The sequence below is a fragment of the Helianthus annuus genome, chromosome 15 (assembly GCF_002127325.2).
Source record: "Helianthus annuus cultivar XRQ/B chromosome 15, HanXRQr2.0-SUNRISE, whole genome shotgun sequence".
NCBI classification, from domain to species: domain Eukaryota; kingdom Viridiplantae; phylum Streptophyta; class Magnoliopsida; order Asterales; family Asteraceae; genus Helianthus; species Helianthus annuus.
This window is the reverse complement of record NC_035447.2, coordinates 107141680-107161065: the sequence shown is the minus strand read 5'-3', so window position 1 is coordinate 107161065 and position 19386 is coordinate 107141680.

Genomic DNA, 19386 nt, shown 5'->3' with positions numbered 1-19386 from the left:
TGTCATAAACCCTGATCATGTTAAAAGTTAACTTGAGGGACTGAAGTTGTCAAACAATGAAAAGATGTGTGTGGAAGGACCAAAAGTGTCAACATGCCAAACTTATGCCTCTGATTGACCTCACACGATGTTCGTATTCTTTAATGAATAAATTAACGAACACAAGAAGCCGTTTGTGCTTAAAATCAAAAGTTTACAAAACACAGGGGTTAAAAGTGTCAACATGTTAATTCTTATCTCTGAGTGATCTTTTAACAATCCCGAGGCTTTGTAATATTTTATTATACTCTCATGAATATCAGATAATGATTTCATGAAGTTTCGGTACTATCTTGTGGTGTAATTAGCAATTTCCAAGAAGAAGGGTTAAAAGTGTCAATTTGACAATTCTACTCCCGGGAGACCTTTACAATAAATCCAAAACATATGAATGCATGGTTTTACTCCCAAGAACATTTAAGACCTAATTATATGGGCCCCTCATGCTGTCAGATATTCGAGTTATAGAAGTGCAAGGACCAAACTTTCAAATAACAAAACAATTTTTGAAATCACACTCCCCCGCGTGTCGCGCATGGTTCTCCTGCACCTGGCGCGTGTCGCGGGCATGACCTTTTTCCAGCCAGAATTGGTGACTGCCCAGCATGCAACCTGCAGAACTTTTTCTGATTCTCTGCAATTCTGGAACGTAAACAGCTGCATGTTGATGGTTTTTAAAAACCATTTGGACACATATATGCATTAAATTACACCTGGGATACTTGGATCAATCCTACTTCATCTAATTTCACTATAAATATAGCTCATTTGGAAGCTTTCAAGACTTGCTCATTCAAAGAATTTCTCAAACAACTCTCTAAGCTGAATTCTCTGGAGCATCCTGGTTTATAAGGAAGATCTCTAAGTTCAAATTTTCATGCTAAGGACCCTTGTAAGTGTTCTTGGCTCCTGTAGTTCAGTTTTTGTATGTCTAAGGACCGAAAGTCAAATATAGCGTAATTCTGCTTTGCCTTATAGTTTATTCATAAACGGTCCAGCCATGATTCTAAACGAATGTGGCTATGTGTTGGTAATTATGTAGGTGTTAAACCCTCAAAAGGGAACCTCCTAATTATCACGTTTACTTAGTCAATTGTCGGGTCAAAGTAATGAACAGAAAATTCAAACGAATCTGTTTTTAAATAAAAATTCATATCTGATAATGAAGAAGCTATAAATTACGTTTTATCACTTTAATAACTTGGTAAATATTATAAGAACATGTTTAGGCATGTTCAACCCAACAATTCTGAGTTTAGGCTCGGTTCGCAACTGAAAGTCGCAAAAGTTGACTTTTGCTTTGACTTTCAGTTCTGACCCAAATTAGCTTAGTATCTGTATGCCTTAGGGTTCCTTTGTGACCATATTATATGTTAGTATAACCCTCTGAGGTTATACTACATGGTCCCTTAGAAATCAGAGTTCATTTGCATGTTTCCGTTATTTGCTTAAAATTTGACTATTATGCCCTTATGATGTAAAAACGAGATTTTTGGAAATATGAGTATACAAATACCTTTGTTACTAATATATAAGCATGTCAAATAAATTTGACATCAATTTCTGGTTTCAAACTAAAGTTATGCAAGATATCATAAAATAGAACTTTTTATTAATTTAACTACCATTTTTAGCATAAATCATGTTTAAACCCAAATTTTGGCACCAAACTCATTACCTACTGTTTTGATATTATTTTTAGGGATTTTTGAAATTTTTGGTCAGATTATAAACTGACCATATCATTGAGTTCTCGTATAATTCGATAAATGACGATAATACCCTTTTTTGTTAATAAAATGAGTTTAACATATGATTAACATGTCAAACCTTTTCCTACTGATGTTATATGAAAAATAAAATATTTTAAGCATTCAAGTCTGATCAAAATCTCAGAATTTCATAAACATCTCAAATATCGTCAATTTACGATAATTAGGTGCATAGTATGGTTTAAAACCATATTTAACACCTAAGACTTGTTACCTACTGATTTTATAAATAAATTTTAATTCTTTAACAGTAAGTATAAGTCTTGAACTCAGACTTCCAAATTTGACCTCAAAAGCATATGTGAAATGACCAAAATGCCCCTACGGTGCATAGTTTGGCCATAAATGGTAAACTTCATATATGTATGATATCTTACTGATGTGACATGATAAAATAAATATTTTTACTGAATATTTTAGACCAGAACCTCATTTTACTATTAAACCTCTTTTATAAGCTTTAAAATGACCAAAATACCCTTATGGGGCTTAATTTGGTTTAAAAATCTTTTTGGGCATAAGTGTTGATATCCTACTGATATCACAATATATTGAGTTAATTGCCAAAATCGTCCCTAAGGTTTGGGCAGGTTTGCCATTTTCATCCAAAATGACACTTTTGTACCAAATTGCCCCCAACGTTTGTAACTTTTTGTCATTTTCATCCAAATCACTAACTTAGTTTATTTTTCCTGTTAAGTTGAGGATATTTGGATGAAACTTGCAAATATAAAACCACAAGGACGATTTTGGCAATTTACTCAAACTCTTTTAAATTTCTTTTATTTAATTAATTTTGTTACATATATAATAGAAAAGAATATACATGCAATTTTTATATGAAAAAGATAATAGCTTTGTCACATAATTTTTATAAATTTTCATCCAACCACTAACTAAGTTAATTTTTCTATTAAGGCGAAGGATGTTTATAAACAAAGACAGAAATTAATTTCTAATTTTTTATATAGATCAGTTTTATAAAAATAAAATATACTTAAACCTCTAAATTTTATAAAACTAAAATGCTGGTAACCTTATTGAAAAAGGTCAAATAATTTTTTTTTTATCATATGTACCAAGTTTGTAATTCATCTTCTGCTCTTTTAAATTCGCTCCTAAGAAAAAAACAGAAACCAGTGTCCCCCCCCCCCACTATATCAAACAACATATCGTTACCAAACCTTAAAATTACCCACCAAATTATAATTATAATGCTATGAACTAAAAGTTTCTTTACTCAAGCCATTCAGAATAAGTATTAGTTAGTTATCCTCATAATCTTAATTAAATAAATATTTTATTTCTACCAACATATTTCCTAGGTGCTCAACACATTTAAAAATATGTAACGTTTTACAATTTTTTTCTATCTCTACAACTGATAAATACTTTAAGTTGTAATACTTTTTTATAAAAAAGCTGTAAAATAATTTCTATCTTAATTTATAAAATTTAAAACATCCTTTACCTTAACAGAAAAAATAAACTGAGTTAGTGATTTGGATGAAAATTTATAAAAATTATGTAACAAAACTATTATTTTTTTTCTAAAACCTCCATGTATATTCTTTTTTATTATATATGTAACAAAAATAATTAAATAAAAGAAATTAAAAAGGGTTTGAGTAAATTGCCAAAATCGTCCCTGTGGTTTTATATTTGCCAGTTTCATCCAAATATCCTCAACTTAACAGAAAAAATAAACTAAGTTAGTGGTTTGGATAGAAATGGCAAAAAGTTACAAACGTTGGGGGCAATTTGGTACAAAAGTGTCATTTTGGACGAAAATGGCAAACCTGCCCAAACCTCAGGGACGATTTTGGCAATTAACTCCAATATATTTTAAGCATAATAAGTTATGGAACTTGTACATGACTCATCCGATTACCCGTTATGCATATACGCGTTCGGTACAGTTTATGTAACTAGTTTGCATAAATTAACCGAAACGGGTCGAGCCTTATCTTTTTTACTTCAAAATCCAGAATGTATTTAGTTTACCCATTTTATACAAGTCTTCATACTTGTTGGGTCTAAATCATATTCCAATCCGGTCATCGCTTAATCTCGCGTTTCGTACCGTAAACCTTTCTTTAAACTAACCGGTCTAAGTTTATAACTTAAATAAGACCCGTTAGTAATCTGATAGGTTAATATAACCTTCGTTCCAGATTAGGAGCCCGATAAAAGCTACCTACACTTGTTGAGTAGAATATACGACTGAGTATAATTTACATTTCTAAGCTCAGGTAAATACTTTTAACTTATTTTCCCTTATACAGGCTTGGGATACGGTAAATTATTACCGCTTGGTCGGGTGTTGAATATTTAATCGATTAATGGTTAAATCATTGAGATAACCCGTTTTAATCTGTCTTGTTTGATATATAAACATTTGGGGGTTAATGTTAGGATCTGAGTTTGGATTGATTATGATTTATGTTTGAATTAAGATGAACAATGAAAGAGTAGGGCAGCAGAATTTAGATGGAAACAAACTTTTCACAATCAAACAAGAGAATTGCTTTCAACATACTTTTTCAACAAAGAACCGAATGCTTAAATTTATTTCAAACACTGATTACAATTGCATGTATGCTACAAACTCCCCCTCAGCCTGAGCTCAGTGATTTGTTCGTACAGGAAGAAGATGGTGAAGAGCTAATAGAACAGTACAGAGCACTGTCTATTTATAGGCACGGACAAACCACTGAGCATCTTTGCTGACATCACCATGAAAGTGACATCTAACCTCCTAACAAACTCTAACATCTGACCTATACAACCTCTGCTATGCCAACAACTGTTATTACAATACAATTCATAAAGTGAACTAAACTGCTGTTGCAACCTTCCACTGATGTGAACCCAACAACACTTTACATATTCAGCAAAGCTTGATCCATAGCAGTAGTTTGAACAGCAGAGCTTTAGTCTTTCATCAGTCTTTAACTTGGGCAACAGTTGTTGGTCAGCAGATTGTAAAGATCAGTAGTTTAGAGGTCAGCAGATGTTGAAACCACTTTCAAGGGGGGAGATTTGAAGCATAACATCTGCTTATTCTGGATCCACTGCCCTGATCCAGTTTTGGCTTTAATTATCTGTTCCTATGGTAGGGTTCAATCCCAATAATCTCCCCTTGGAACAGATAATGCCAAAACTCTTCACTACTGGAAGATCTTTATTGCCTCATCAGCAGTTCCCTTATTTGCCCTTTGAGTTGTAACTCAAAGGCTAAGGCATCTGTGTCATCATCATCCCTGCTAAGTGGAAGATCAAGGACATCCTGCAAATCTTCAAGACTTAGGCCAAGTGCTTGTTCCCTTGTTAGTTTCTTAACTTCTCCACTAGACTTGATCACTGTCAGTACATGGGTCTGTTTATCAGTTTTCCACTTTAGTACTTTTGAGTCTGGTGGGTTTCTTGGGAGATTTTTATTAGATGAGGTGTTTGGTGATGCAGGCCTATTCATGACTGACTGAGCAGTACTTGCAGATTGATTCAATCCAAGTGTTTCTTCAATCATCTTCTTAATGCCTTCTTTTACAAGGTCATCACCAGCCATTAACTCTTGGATTGTTTCAACATCCAACTGATTTTGATCCCTTCTTTTATAGATGGTAGCACCAGCTGGAGCAGTGGCTCTTTTGACTTGCAGCTTTGGTGGTCTTGTTGAGACCTCTGCTTTGGAATAGTCAGGTTTTTGTGGAACTTTTGGATCTTTCTTCCTTAGTTCCTCCAACCTTTTGTAGGTGGCCCTGACCCTATCTTCTCTCCATTTTGACACTAAATTCTTTGACCCATAGTCAGCTGCTATCAGCTCCTCTTTCATTCTCTTCAACTCTAAAGCCTTGTCAGGTACATTCTTTTTGAATTTTTCAGTAGGAGTGTGTTTGACCGTATTTTTGATCATTTCTTGAATCCTGGCTGCTTCACTTTTAAGCTCAGGAATGGTCCAGTCTTTATACATGTGTTTCCCTCCTTTGTATTTCTTGTAAGCCATGATGTTATCAATGTAGTCTTTTCTCAAGGTCTCATCTGCCCTTTCTGAGATTTGCTGAATACATTTTTAGCAAATTGCTCCAAAGATCTGACTTGTGTAAGTAGAAACTGATAGTTCTGCTGAATTTCTCTATCAGATTTCCTTTGTGTATTTCTTTTTGAGATATCCTCTGCTTGCTGAGCCTTGATTTTCCAATATTTCTTCAATATTGTTAGGCCTGGGATATCCTCCAACTGATGGCAAACTCCTTTTAGCAGGGTCATCCTCATAATAGAAAGATTTGATTTCTTCTCTAACTGCTATAAGTTCTAGAGGAAATTGAACACCTGCAGGAGGTAATGGCTTTTGAATTTGAGCTGAAGAGAGAGGAATGGGATTTGGAATTGTGACAAGTGATAGAGGTTTTAAAGATGTTGGTGGTGGTGAAATCTCATCATCTTTCAAGATTAACCTTCTCCTTTTTGGTTGAGGAGAGGTTGATGATGTTTTGGGTGGATCAGTGGTGGTGATTTGAGAGGAAGTGATTTTTGATTGACTAACAGTTGTTGAAACAACTGGTCTTTCAACCACTGTTGTCATTACAACAGATGTTGTAACATCTGGTGTCTTCTGCTTTTTGGCAGGAAGTGATGATGGAGTGGCTGTTTTTGGAGGTGAAGTGATTTTTGGTGATGAAGGTGGTAAGGCAGTGGTAGAAGTGTGTGTTGAAGTGGTGTATGTTGAAGTGATGGCATGTGTTTGGCTGACAGTGGTTGAAACCACTGAAGTATCAGCAGTTGTTGATACAGCAGGTGTTACAACAACTGTTTGGGTGGAAGTTTGATGTTGGGGGCTTTTGGACGGTGGTTTTGGAGTATGCTTTGTGGGTCTGGATGGTATGGATTTGGGTTCCCTCACTTTTCTAGTGGGGTTTCTTTTTAGCACAGGATTTTGAACATTCTCTGACTCAGAACAACCCTACACATTCAGCTCCATGTAAGCTCTTTTCTCCTCATTCCACCTTGACATATCCTTTGCCGCTCTGTCCCTTTTTACACTTGCTACAGCTTCATCAAGTGCATTTTGGGTAACATCAATCTTTTTGCTACCATCTGGCAAGGGAATTTTTCTGGTCATAACATCCTTTTCTGGTTCAACATACAGACCATCATCTATACCCTTCTTCTTCCACTCCTTGATTTTCTCCCCCTTTTTGGCATTATCTGGGGGCAGTGGATCGATGAAGAAAACAGTGGGAGGAGCAGTGCCAGTGGTGTTCAAGAAATGGGCCTTTATAGCCTTGATATCAGCTTGAGTGTTTCTAAACCTGGACTCCAGTATGTTTCTCAACTCTTGTACATGTATAGCATGTTGCTGACCAGCCATTTGTTTTTGCTGTTGGAGAAAAGGTTGAAATAAGCTCCATAACTCATTTGCAGCATATGTTTGTGGTGGAGCAGGTGCTTGAGGTGGAACAACAGTGGGTTACACCTTTGGTACTTTCAACAACTGATGCAACATTTCTTTGATTTCTGCAACAGATGTATCCAGTTTTTCAACTCTGTCCGTCAATTCTAGGTACTTTAAACCATCACCCAATTTAATGGGATAATCTGATTTCCCACTAACAGTGGTTGTATCAGTGGTTGATGCAGGGAGTGTACTCCAAACATTATCCACCGATGCCCTTTTTTTCTTGGTACTGGGGTCTTCTTCCTTCAGCACTTGATAACCTTTTGATGGTACCAGTGGTCAAAACAAACTCACTAGTGGATATCAGAGGTGCTATAGAAGGAATTGCCTCCAAGGAAGTCTTATTGATGTAACCAGTGTCCAAATGTAAACCAGTGGGTTCAACACTTGTAGTGGCTGCTTCACTTGGACTACCACCAAGAGTTACTTGTAACTCAAGGGGTGTAACCTCCTCAGGTTGTGTTGGTGGGTTAGCAAGGATTGATACATCAGGCCCAATCATTTGTTGAGGCATATTCTCATTGACAGGTGATTGAGAAGGACTGGTTTGTGCCTGGTTCAAATCAATTGCATCCAAAAAAAAATCTTTGTTTGTGGTGGAAGTGTGGAAGTGAGGTTGGGTGTGGAAAGAGAATTGGCCCCGGGCATTAGGCTGTGGATGATGGAAGCAAGTGATTCCAGAGCATCATATTGTGGTGTCCCTATTTGTACAACCTGTTCTTTTTTAGAAGAAGCAGGAGGAGTTTCAGACATGGGTTGAGATATTTCTACCAACTGCTGTGAGGAAGTAGCAGCAGTGGTTTCTTGTGACTTTTGTGCTGTCACAGGCAGTTGCTCTGGTATCTCATCCTCCAGAGTTGCCTTTTTGGTAGGTTTGGGGGGTTTTTGAATTTTCTTTTGTTTTGGCTTTTTGTGGATTGTAGGTGTGGGTTTCAAAGCAGTTGTTTTGCTGCTTTGATCACCTTGAGCAGTGGGCTCAGCAGCAGATACCTGAGGAGCAGTGGTAGCTGCTAAATTCCGCTCAGGCACCTCTGCTTGTGTTTTGCAAGGTGTTGACATTCTTGTAAAAGTTTCAGCAGTTAAGCTGTTTATTTGAAAAGATTCACCTTGTTTTATTGTAATAGCATCATCCTTACTAAATTTCTTTTCAAAATAATAGCTTAAAAATCTTGGAAAGAGTAAGAATGGCTTTTTCTCAACATTTTTAACCAAATCATTAAAGATTTCCTGGGAATAATTGAAATTTTCTTCTTGAAGAATAGCATACCCCAGGTTTTGAATCTTTAATGGTATTTCATTAAAAGAAGTGGTTTTATTTGAAACACACAATAACAGGGTATGAAACAAAAATCTTGTTGCAGGAGGGAAGTATCCTTTTTGTAAGGTATCCCTGTTCATCATTGAATCAGCATACCCTCTTTCAGTGAAGTCAATTTTTAACTCATTTTTGGGAAAATAATTTTTACCTTCCTGATCATTGAGTTCAAAGACTTCCGAAATGGATTGTGGTGTGATTTTGACTGCTTTACCCTGTAGAGTAGAATTAATGGCTATGACATCTTCGCCTTGTTTGTCAAGGGTACAATTTTTCCAAAACTCTCTCTGAGTTGCAGGTAAATTGGAGCATCTGCTGTAAGCAAAGTTTTGTACTTTGACGCAGTCATGAGATCAATGATGGAATCGAAAACATCGGTGGTGCCGGGTTTTGTAAGTAGACCCAAAATGTTGTGAGAAGGTTTGTGTGGAATTTCAGTAGGTGTTGATGATGATTTGGAAGCGAATTTTGCAGATGACTTCGATTCTGTCATTTTGGAGAAGACGATCGAAGATGGTTGTCAAGAAATTTGAGAAGATGAGATGAAAACTGCTTTGAGAAAGGAATTTTTAAGAATTCAATTCGACAGTAAAACCCTGTTTGGGGTTTTGAAAGGGGGTTTTATGGAGAAAAAGTGAATGCTGATGTGGCAGCGGTTACAAAAGGTCTGACTACTATGTACTGTCCACGTGCCAACCCCTGATGAAATGAAGGACGGTACTTTTATGAAAACTACTGATGAAGGGCAGTGGTTTTAACGGTAATAAATGAAGGCAGTGGATGATTTTTACTATCAGTAGATAGCACATCAGTGGATACAACACTGATTTTGAACAACAGTGCTTATCAAGAGATTGAGAGAACAGGGGATGACTTTCAGCAGTGGACAGACTTTAAAGTAGAACAGACTTTTGAACCCATTAGTGGTTATGGCAGACTTTTAAGGATTTAATGAAAAATTCATTTTTAGCTCTTTAAGGATCGATTTTTTATTTTCTGAAAACATTTTAATGCTTTTATTCATAGAGAAACAGGATTTTGCCTGTTATTCCATGTTTAGCATGCCAATCCTAGAGATCAAGCTTTCAAAGGTGGATGTGTCTAATGCTTTGGTTAGCACATCTGCCAGCTGATCCTTAGTTGGAACATGATGCAGAGAAATCAAACCTTTTTCATAGCAATCCCTCACAAAGTGATGTCTGATGTCAATGTGTTTGGTGGTTGAATGGGAAACTGGATTTTTGATGATATTTTCTACTGCCTGGCTGTCCAACATGAGTGGTGTCTTCAAGGCAGTGATACCAAAATCCAGCAACTGATTTTGAAGCCAGAGCAGTTGGGCTGTACAGCTTGCAGCAGCTATATATTCTGCCTCAACAGTGGATGTGGAAACATCTGCTTGCTTTTTGCTTTGCCAAGACACTAAGCAATTGCCTAGGAATTGGCACCCTCCTGAAGTTGACTTCCTTGTTTTATCACATCCAGCAAAGACACTATCTGAGAAACCTGAAAGCTCAATTTTACCATCCGCTGGATACCAAATACCAAGTGTGGGAGCACCTTTGAGGTATCTGAATATCCTTTTTACAGCAATAAGGTTTGACTTTATAGGGGCTGATTGGGATCTTGCACAAACACATGTTGCAAACATGATGTCTGGCCTAGATGCAGTTAGGTACAATAAAGACCCAATCATGCTTCTATATAGAGTTTGATCAACCAATTCATCCTTTTCATCAAACATGACTAATTTATTGGTTGCAATGGGTGTACTGCATGGTTTACAATCATCCATCTCAAATTTCTTTAAAAGTTCTTTGGCATATTTTCCTTGATGGATAAAAGTGCCATTTTGCAGTTGCCTTACTTGGAGACCAAGAAAGCACTGGAGTTCACCCATTGCACTCATTTCAAACTCAGCTGTCATGAGTTTTCTGAACTCTTCACACATTTTATTACATGTGCTTCCAAAGATGATGTCATCCACATAAATCTGGACAATCATCAAATCCTTCCCTCTCCATTTTAGAAACAATGTTTTGTCTATCTTACCTCTTGTGAAACCAATGGAAAGTAGAAAGGTGGAAAGAGTTTCATACCAGGCCCTTGGTGCTTGTTTCAGGCCATACAAAGCTTTATTCAGCTTGTAGACATGATTTGGATTAAATGGATCCTCAAAACCTGGAGGTTGGCAGACATAAACCTCTTCTTGAATCTTACCATAGAGGAATGCACATTTGATATCCATTTGATACACCTTGATGTTGTGGTTGACAGCAAAGTCCAGATGATAACCACAATCAATTTTGGCTGCAAATTTTGATATAGAATCTTTTAAGTTTAAAATGAAGCATGGACAGCCAAAAACTTTGAAATATGAGATCAGTGGCTTTATTTTATACAACAATTCATAGGCAGTCTTTTGATGCCTGGGGTTGACTAAAACTCTATTTTGGACATAGCAAGCAGTGTTTACTGCCTCTGCCCAAAAATTTAATGGCAAACCTGAATTAGCAAGCATGGTTCTGGCAGCCTCAATCAAGGTTCTGTTTTTTCTTTCAACAACCCCATTTTGTTCTGGTATTCTTAGAATGCTGTATTGCCTCACAATTCCTTTTGACACACAGAAATCATCTAACTCCTTGTTCCTGAACTCTATGCCATTGTCACTTCTGAAGATTTTTACTGGAAGGTCAAACTGCTTTTCAACCTGTTTCACAAAGTCTTGCAGAATGCCTGCAGTCTCATCTTTTGAATGTAAAAAGTAAGTCCATGTAAACCTAGAAAAGTCATCAACAATAACCAAACAATATCTCTTTTTCTTCAGACTCATGACTTTAACTTGGCCAAACAAATCCATATGAAGCATTTGCAAACATTTGGTTGTTTTGGACTCATCAATGGATTTGTATGAGCTTTTATGTTGTTTTCCTTTTAGACAAGAAACACAATGCTCAGGACAGGTGAATAGTTTTTGAGGTAAACCTCTTACTAACCCCTGTTTTGAGATGGCAGTGATTGTCTTAAGATTTGTGTGCCCCAATCTTCTGTGCCATAGTTCTGTTTCTTTGTTTGATGCAGCTGAGAACAGACAGGCATCAGTTCTGGGGCACTCTTTTGACATATCCACCACATAAACATTGCCACTTCTTTGAGCAACAAGTTTAGTTTTCCCAGCTTTTATTATTGCTTCAATCTTTTCAACCATTTCTGGTCCAACAATCCTACAATACTCCTTTGTGAAGAATGATCCAAACCCCTTATCACTCACTTGTGAAACACTCAGGAGGTTGAATTTTAGATTGTCTATTAGATTGACATTTTCAAATTTTACATTACCAGACTGTACTGTACCAGACCCTAGAACTTTCCCTTTACTATTATTACCAAAGGATATATCACCCCCTCCATGGATTTTGAAATCTTTGAGAAGGGCTTTACATCCTGTCATGTGCCTGGAGCCTCCACTATCTACATACCAAAGGCTATCTAAGCATGCAGAAGCTCCCTGCACATGAAGTAAAAGGATTAGTTCATTAGGGTCTCCAAAGCCAACAAGGCTTTGGATGGGGTCTCAACAGTGTCTGGGATGGTCTCAGGTGCATGGGCAGTGGTTAGATCAGGGGTTTGGACAGTTTAAGGACTATTTTTCTCTAACCACTGTTGTGGGTCTTGACCAATCACCTGTTGATAACCAAAAGGATGCCTGTTCACTCTTGGTTTAGAAGGCTTTTTGTAAGTCTCATAAACATGTGGGATCCTTTAGTATGATGGTTGTCCCTTACCTCTCCTGAACTGATTGGCAGGGGGTGCATCAGTCACTTGAACATCTCTTTGAACAGATGTTTGGTTCAGCTGTTTTGTGACAGCTGTTTGGACTGGCACAAACAGTGGTTGGTTCTTTGTGAACTTGACAGATGATATTGATGGACTCAAGAATGTTTTTGCAGTGTACTCATTCTTTTTTACATCAAAGTTTTTAAGATACACACATTCTTGAGTTTTGTGGTTTGTTTTATCACAGATGGTACAGCTTTCAGCAGGTACAATGACACTTGTTTTGTTTAGATCATATGCTTTTAGATGAAAACAGTCTTTTGTTAGATGATTCCTCTTTTCACAAAAATCACAAAACAGGTTTTTAATCTTTTCTCTTTTCTTCCTTTTCTCAGACTCCTTAGCAACAGAGTTTTGAACCACTGTTGGGATGTCTTTGATAGGAATGATCTTTGCTTTTGGAGCTGTGACACCATCAGTGGTTGTGAAATCCATGGGCTTGAAATTTTCAAGAATGTCACACTCATCAGACCATGTGGGTTTAAATTGGTATTTCTCAATTTCCTCAAAAGTTGAGGACCCCACAGATGGTCTTTCCAGAGTAATTTTGTTACCAAGTTTGTCAGTAAGTTTAACTTCTTGGCCATTCTTGTTGGTTGGTTTTATTTCAGTTGAACCAGCTTGTTTGACAGCATTGTTTTCAAGTTCATCATATTTTCTAAATCCTATTCCAAACTTGACATTGCTTTCAAGCTGTTTTTCAAGCATAACTTCATAACCTTTGCAAGATTCCACCCATCTTTCACAAGTGATTTGGGTGGACTCCAACTCCTTTTTATAAACTTGGTATTTTTCTACCATAGTTTGGAGTTGAGTCTTGGTTATGCTTTGCTCTTCTTTGAGACTGCTGATTTCTTTGTCTTTTTCAGTCAATTTGTTTCTAAGTTCTTTTAATGACTTTTCAGATTTGACTTCATCAGATAAGACTTTATCCCTAAGGTTTTCATTTACCTCTTTAATGTTAGCAAATGCAATAATACATTTGTCTGAACACAGTTTTTCAAGAACTTGAGGTGATACCTTAGCAGCAGCCATCATGGCACAATCACATTGATGATCACCTTCTTCATCAGCTCCAACTTCATTCACACCTTCCTTCTTTTCTTCCTCTTCTTCTTTGTCTTCTTTAGACCATGGGTTAGATAGTGGTTCAATCAGGGTTTCTGAATTTTCTCCCAGCAATAGTTCACCAGCAACTGCAGTAACCACTGCTTCAGCTACTTCATCCACTATTTCAGCACTTAGCTGTTCACCTTCAGTTTCTACCCCTTCTGGTATTGAATCTAATGCCATCAAACAAAATTCAACAATAAGATTATCATTAGTAGCATAGAGTGCAAAATTTTCATCACCAAGCTCATCAGGCATGCTGCTCCAGTCAATAAAGCCTTGGGTGAAAAAGCTTTGCTGATCTGTTTGTACCACTGTTGGAGCAGCTTGTTGAGGTGCAACAGGTTGCACTTGTGCCTGAGGGACAGGGGCTTGAACATACTGAATTTGTGGAACAGTGGTTTAAACATAATGCACAGGCACAGGGGTTGCAGCATAGTGAGCAGTGTTAACATGTGCTGCAGGGGTATAATGGGTATATTGCACAGTGCTTTGATGTTGTGGTCTAGGGTTTGAGCTGCGATGAGTTATTATAGGACCAGTGGTTTGACTCCTGCATTCCCTAGCAAAATGACCTAGCCTATTGCACTTATAGCACTTAATTTTTGACTTATCCAACCCCACTTTTAAATTCCCATGTAACCCTGGGAATTTTCTCCCTATTCTTTTGTAGAATTTGCTTGTTCATACACTAAGCAAAGCCAATTGATGCAAAATGTCCATTTCTTCTAAGTCAGTGGGATCAAAGTGTTGCAAATCATTGAGTTTAAAACACAAATTATCTGACATCTGGTTTTCACAATTTGCAGTGAAAGCATAATTTGCAGAGTGAGGATCAGAGTTGTTAAAACCAGCAGTTATGTCAATAAAATAATCAAAACTCTGATCCTTACTGCTGCTATCAGATTCTTCCTGACCAAAAAGAGCTGTGCTGCCAAATGAATAATCATCAGCAACTTTTCCAGATTCTTGCAACCTCTTTTTTTCTGGTTTAACTCCCTTTCATAGGTCAGGAGTCTACCATGAAGTTGGGTCAGGGCCAGATCTTTGAACTCAGCTGAGTTTCTAGTCACAAAAGCAATTGTATCCCATTTTTCAGGTAGTGATCTAAGAAACCTGCTATTTTGAGTTGCATTTGGAAATGTAACTTTAACAAGTCTTAGCTCACTAATGAGACAGCTAAAACGCTCAAACTGTTGGGTCAATGATTCACCCTTGATGTGACAGAAGGTTTCATACTGCTGATTCAAAATTTCCCTATTATTTTCAATAACTTCTTCCGTCCCCCCAAACTGTTCCTTCAATGCATCCCATAGCTCTTTGGCACTGTTACAATGTAACAGTCCAGCATAGATTTCATTGGGTAATGCAGATGCAATGATGCTAAATGCTTTGGCATCGAGTTCGAACTTTTGGAAATCAGTTGCAGTATAATTTTCAGGATTTTTAGGTTCGAACTTCTTTGAATCCTTAGCACTTGGCACCATGGGAACATGTGGTCCAAAAAGAACAGATCTCCAACATCCAGTATTCTGTTGAGCAAGGATGTGACCCATCCTTCTCTCCCAGATGTTGTATTCATTACGTTTAAGCATGGGTGGTTTGAAAAGAGAGCCAGTGTTATTCTTATCATCTTGTGATTGTGACGTCATCCTGGTTGTTTTACAGGTACTGATTAATCAACTTTGATGGTGATTAAACCTTACACTGTTTTCAACAAAACGAACAAACTATCAGTATCAACGATTATGAGCTGAACTATTTATGTCAAAATGATTGTTAAATCAAATTTGACTGTCCAAGCTCTGATACCAATTGTTAGGATCTGAGTTTGGATTGATTGTGATTTATGTTTGAATTAAGATGAACAATGAAAGAGTAGTGCAGCGGAATTTAGATGGAAACAAACTTTTCACAATCAAACAGGAGAATTGCTTTCAACATACATTTTCAACAAAGAACCGAATGCTTAAATTTATTTCAAACACTGATTACAATTGCATGTATGCTACAAACTCCCCCTCGGCCTGAGCTTAGTGATTTGTTCGTACAAGAAGAAGATGGTGAAGAGCTAATAGAACAGTACAGAGCACTGTTCTATTTATAGGCACGGACAAACCACTGAGCATCTTTGCTGACGTCACCATGAAAGTGACATCTAACCTCCTAACAAACTCTAATATCTGACCTATACAACCTCTGCTATGCTAACAACTGTTATTATAATACAATTCATAAAGTGAACTAAACTGCTGCTGCATCCTTCCACTGATGTGAACCCAACAACACTTTACATATTCAGCAGAGCTTGATCCATAGCAGTAGTTTGAACAGCAGAGCTTTAGTCTTTCATCAGTCTTTAACTTGGGCAGCAGTTGTTGGTCAGCATATTGTAAAGATCAGTAGTTTGGAGGTCAGCAGATGTTGAAACCACTTTCAAGGGGAGAGATTTGAAGCATAACATCTGCTTATTCTGGATCCACTGCTCTAATCCAGTTTTGGCTTTAATTATCTGTTCTTATAGGGTTCAATCCCAACAGTTAATATGACCGTGTCCTGGATATCCTTGGCTCATTTCATTTGAAAATGGCCACGATGTGACAACCCGAACTTTCAAGGTCACGTGATCCTGTTTTCTTATTATTTCTCTTTCAGGTCCCTTGCGATGATACAAATCAATAAACACTTTTGACTGTAGCGTAATTGCTAAATGTATAACGTATTTGGGTATGTGTAGGTGTGTTTGACGGATTAACTACAAGAAGCCGTTAAATGGTCCTAGGCGTCGTTTAGTTAAGTTAGGGGACTAACCTATTTGGGCCACAAACCTACTCGAAACACACACACACGGGTTACCTATTATTTTAAAAGAGACATCACAACAATGGAGGTCATTATTATTATCATTGTTTTCTAAATAGAACAAAAAAAAAAGGGGGCAGTTGGTCGGCGCAAAAAGAAAGAAGGGAAGCAAGTGACTTGGATCTATGTTGGGCCGAATAGAGCCCAAAAGAAATTAGGGGGGGAGCCGGCCTTTGGTTTATTTTGTTTACACATGATATACGTATTAATATAACATAATCATATCCCCAAACCCTAGACTTCTATATTCGCTCATGATGGCTGTGGTAGAGCCCCCTTCTGTTCGAGATGGTACCATGATTCGTCAAAGTTTGGTTAGTGGATTTTATTTGTTGACTTTTGTATTTGTATGAGATGGTTTATAGGTGCATGTATTGTGTAAATATTAAAGGTATATATATGGACGTATGATAATGATCATGCGATGTGAATAATTGTGGGATTAGGTTGGGTATTAGGATTATAATAAACAGTTCATTAGACTTCCTGTTGGGTTAACCAAGAAGTGCTATGATACTTGCTTTGTAGTGAATAGTTTGAGTGCATAATATTAAGAATGTTGAGACATGGTAATGTGTATACGAAAGCATAACCTGATTCGTTGCTGTTAAATTAGATAATAAAGCTGATTGTTAATAAGCCAATGGATCCATGTGCAAGATAAGAAAGACGATTTGAAATTTTGATGGATGATAAATTATTGTTTTTTTTTTAAGTGATCTAATACTCCTGTCACTATTAAATATGAGATGATATGGAATAATGGATTAGTATAGTTTTGGTGGATTATTGTTGTTAACTGGACTATGCTTAGTGGGCCGCACAAAAGAAGAGGGGGTATGGTACGGTTGGGTTGGGTCTATTCTTGCACATCCACTTTGTGATTTTGTTGAACTAATAATACATGAATTGGGTTTGGAGGCTAATGAATACACTGTTAACAATGGGCCGCATGAAACGGTCCGCGGAAGGGATCATACACTCGGGTGGGCTGTATATTTCATTAGACTTGAATCATATGGGCTGCGCATGTTTAATGATTGGGCTCGACATGTTGGCGAGTAAACTATGTATGTGTGTATGAAGTGAAATTGAGCTATTACGTGTTATGTTGTTGGTCGGGGACACGAGGTGATTTGATTAATGGTGTCTTGAACTATGTGAGTACGTTACTTGTACAATGAGTATGCTTTATGTGAACAATGAATATGTGAATTAACTGCATGTGTGATATGTGGGTCATGTGCACATAAAACTAATTGTTAGCGGTAATCTTTCTAGGACGTGTTTATTCAACTAATAATCAAAGTACTTAATCTTACCGAGCAAACCAAAGGTGAGTTCATCTTTCTTGAGCATGCGTCCCGGTGGTTGGGACAGTCAGTGGGTATTCCTGGGAGGGACAAGTCTTTTGGGTTAAAACGGGAATGTTGGATAATATACTCTTCCTATCACCTTTCAAGTCCCTCCGTGTTGTTTGGTTACCAGGAAGGTAACATGGTATTAGTTAGTAGCGCTACTTAGGTTTGGCAACCTCACCCCGTATCTGGGAGAACGGGTGTTGAACTAATGACCTAGTCATGACCAATGCTTTGATAGGAGCATTGGAGAAAGGGCAAAATAATCAGAAGCCGTCTTGTATTCGGGTTATTATCAACATTGTTTTTCAATATTACTTTCGGAATTAAATTCAATGGACTAACTAACTCTTGGTAATCAACGTTTTCGTAAAACTATGAACTCACCAGCGTTGTCTGATACACTTGTTGCATGCTCGCAGGTCGTTAGGTATTTTGGATTTGGGAACTTGCTGTTTGGAGTAGCTGGAGTGGTCATGGGTCGACAGGAAGGATTTATGTGACTGATTTCTTGATATTATACTTTGGTTTTGAAACAGTTTAACTTCGTTTACTATTTGCTTCCGCTGAACTTATTGGTTTTCGTTTAAACTTGTTGAGGATGTTTCTATTAATAATGGGGATTTCATTTATAACTTGTACTGGTTCAATGTAATTGGTGGCTCGTTATTGGGATGTCACACGCCTAACAGGGACACTCCCTATGTGGTAATTTGGGGGTGTGACAGTTTGGTATCAGAGCCATTGGTTATAGTGAACTTGGTTTTAAAACGTTTTCATAAAACCAGACTATAACCGAACAGTACCGAAATCGACCATGACACTCAGCTCCAGACTGCAAGGTTCGTTTCTCATTTACGATTGCATAGTATATCTAGTGTACACTTATGTATGACATTGCACGTGAATGCACACTTGGCACAACAGTATGAGCCCTTACATTACCAACCTCTGTTATTTGAACTGTTAGTGTGACACGACCCTTTGACTATTGTGATTCTTGATCCTGTAAAACCTTTCGCTTGTTATTTGAATGTGGGGAACCTTTTAGCGCAAGTTAAGAGGCACTGAGATAAGCATGCAAATCGCCTTATTATTATGGGTGCACACATAATAATAACGCGAGGTGCATGCAAATCCCAGTGAGGCTTAATGAGCGTGAGAAGGGTTCTGCCCTATTGTGTGTAAACTTGGTAGTTTGTAGATTTCAATGTGATACTCGACTTTTACCTCATTTCGACCCTTAAGATTGTTCCCTTCTCTTATATAGAACCATGAGGGACAACGGAGGACGGAGGTATAAGTTAATCAACTCCCGGATAAACATGATGACATAAACAATAATCTTACTCCTTGTATTGCTAGAATTGCTATTACATAACAGTTTTCCTCTCTAAGCTAGTCTATCCCTTAGCCCTTGTCTTGGCCGACGCTTACTGTTTAAGGTGACAGTTTAGTATAGATAAACCTATCATTAGTTACTGTTCTTGATATAGATAAACCTATCATTCCATTATCATGGTCACACTACATTCTCGATTGTCTACGCATAAACTCCTATAACATTGTGCTCTAGTTTAAAAATAACCTGATAAACTCTTCTTTTGATACGTAGTGATCACTTCTTGTACTCTG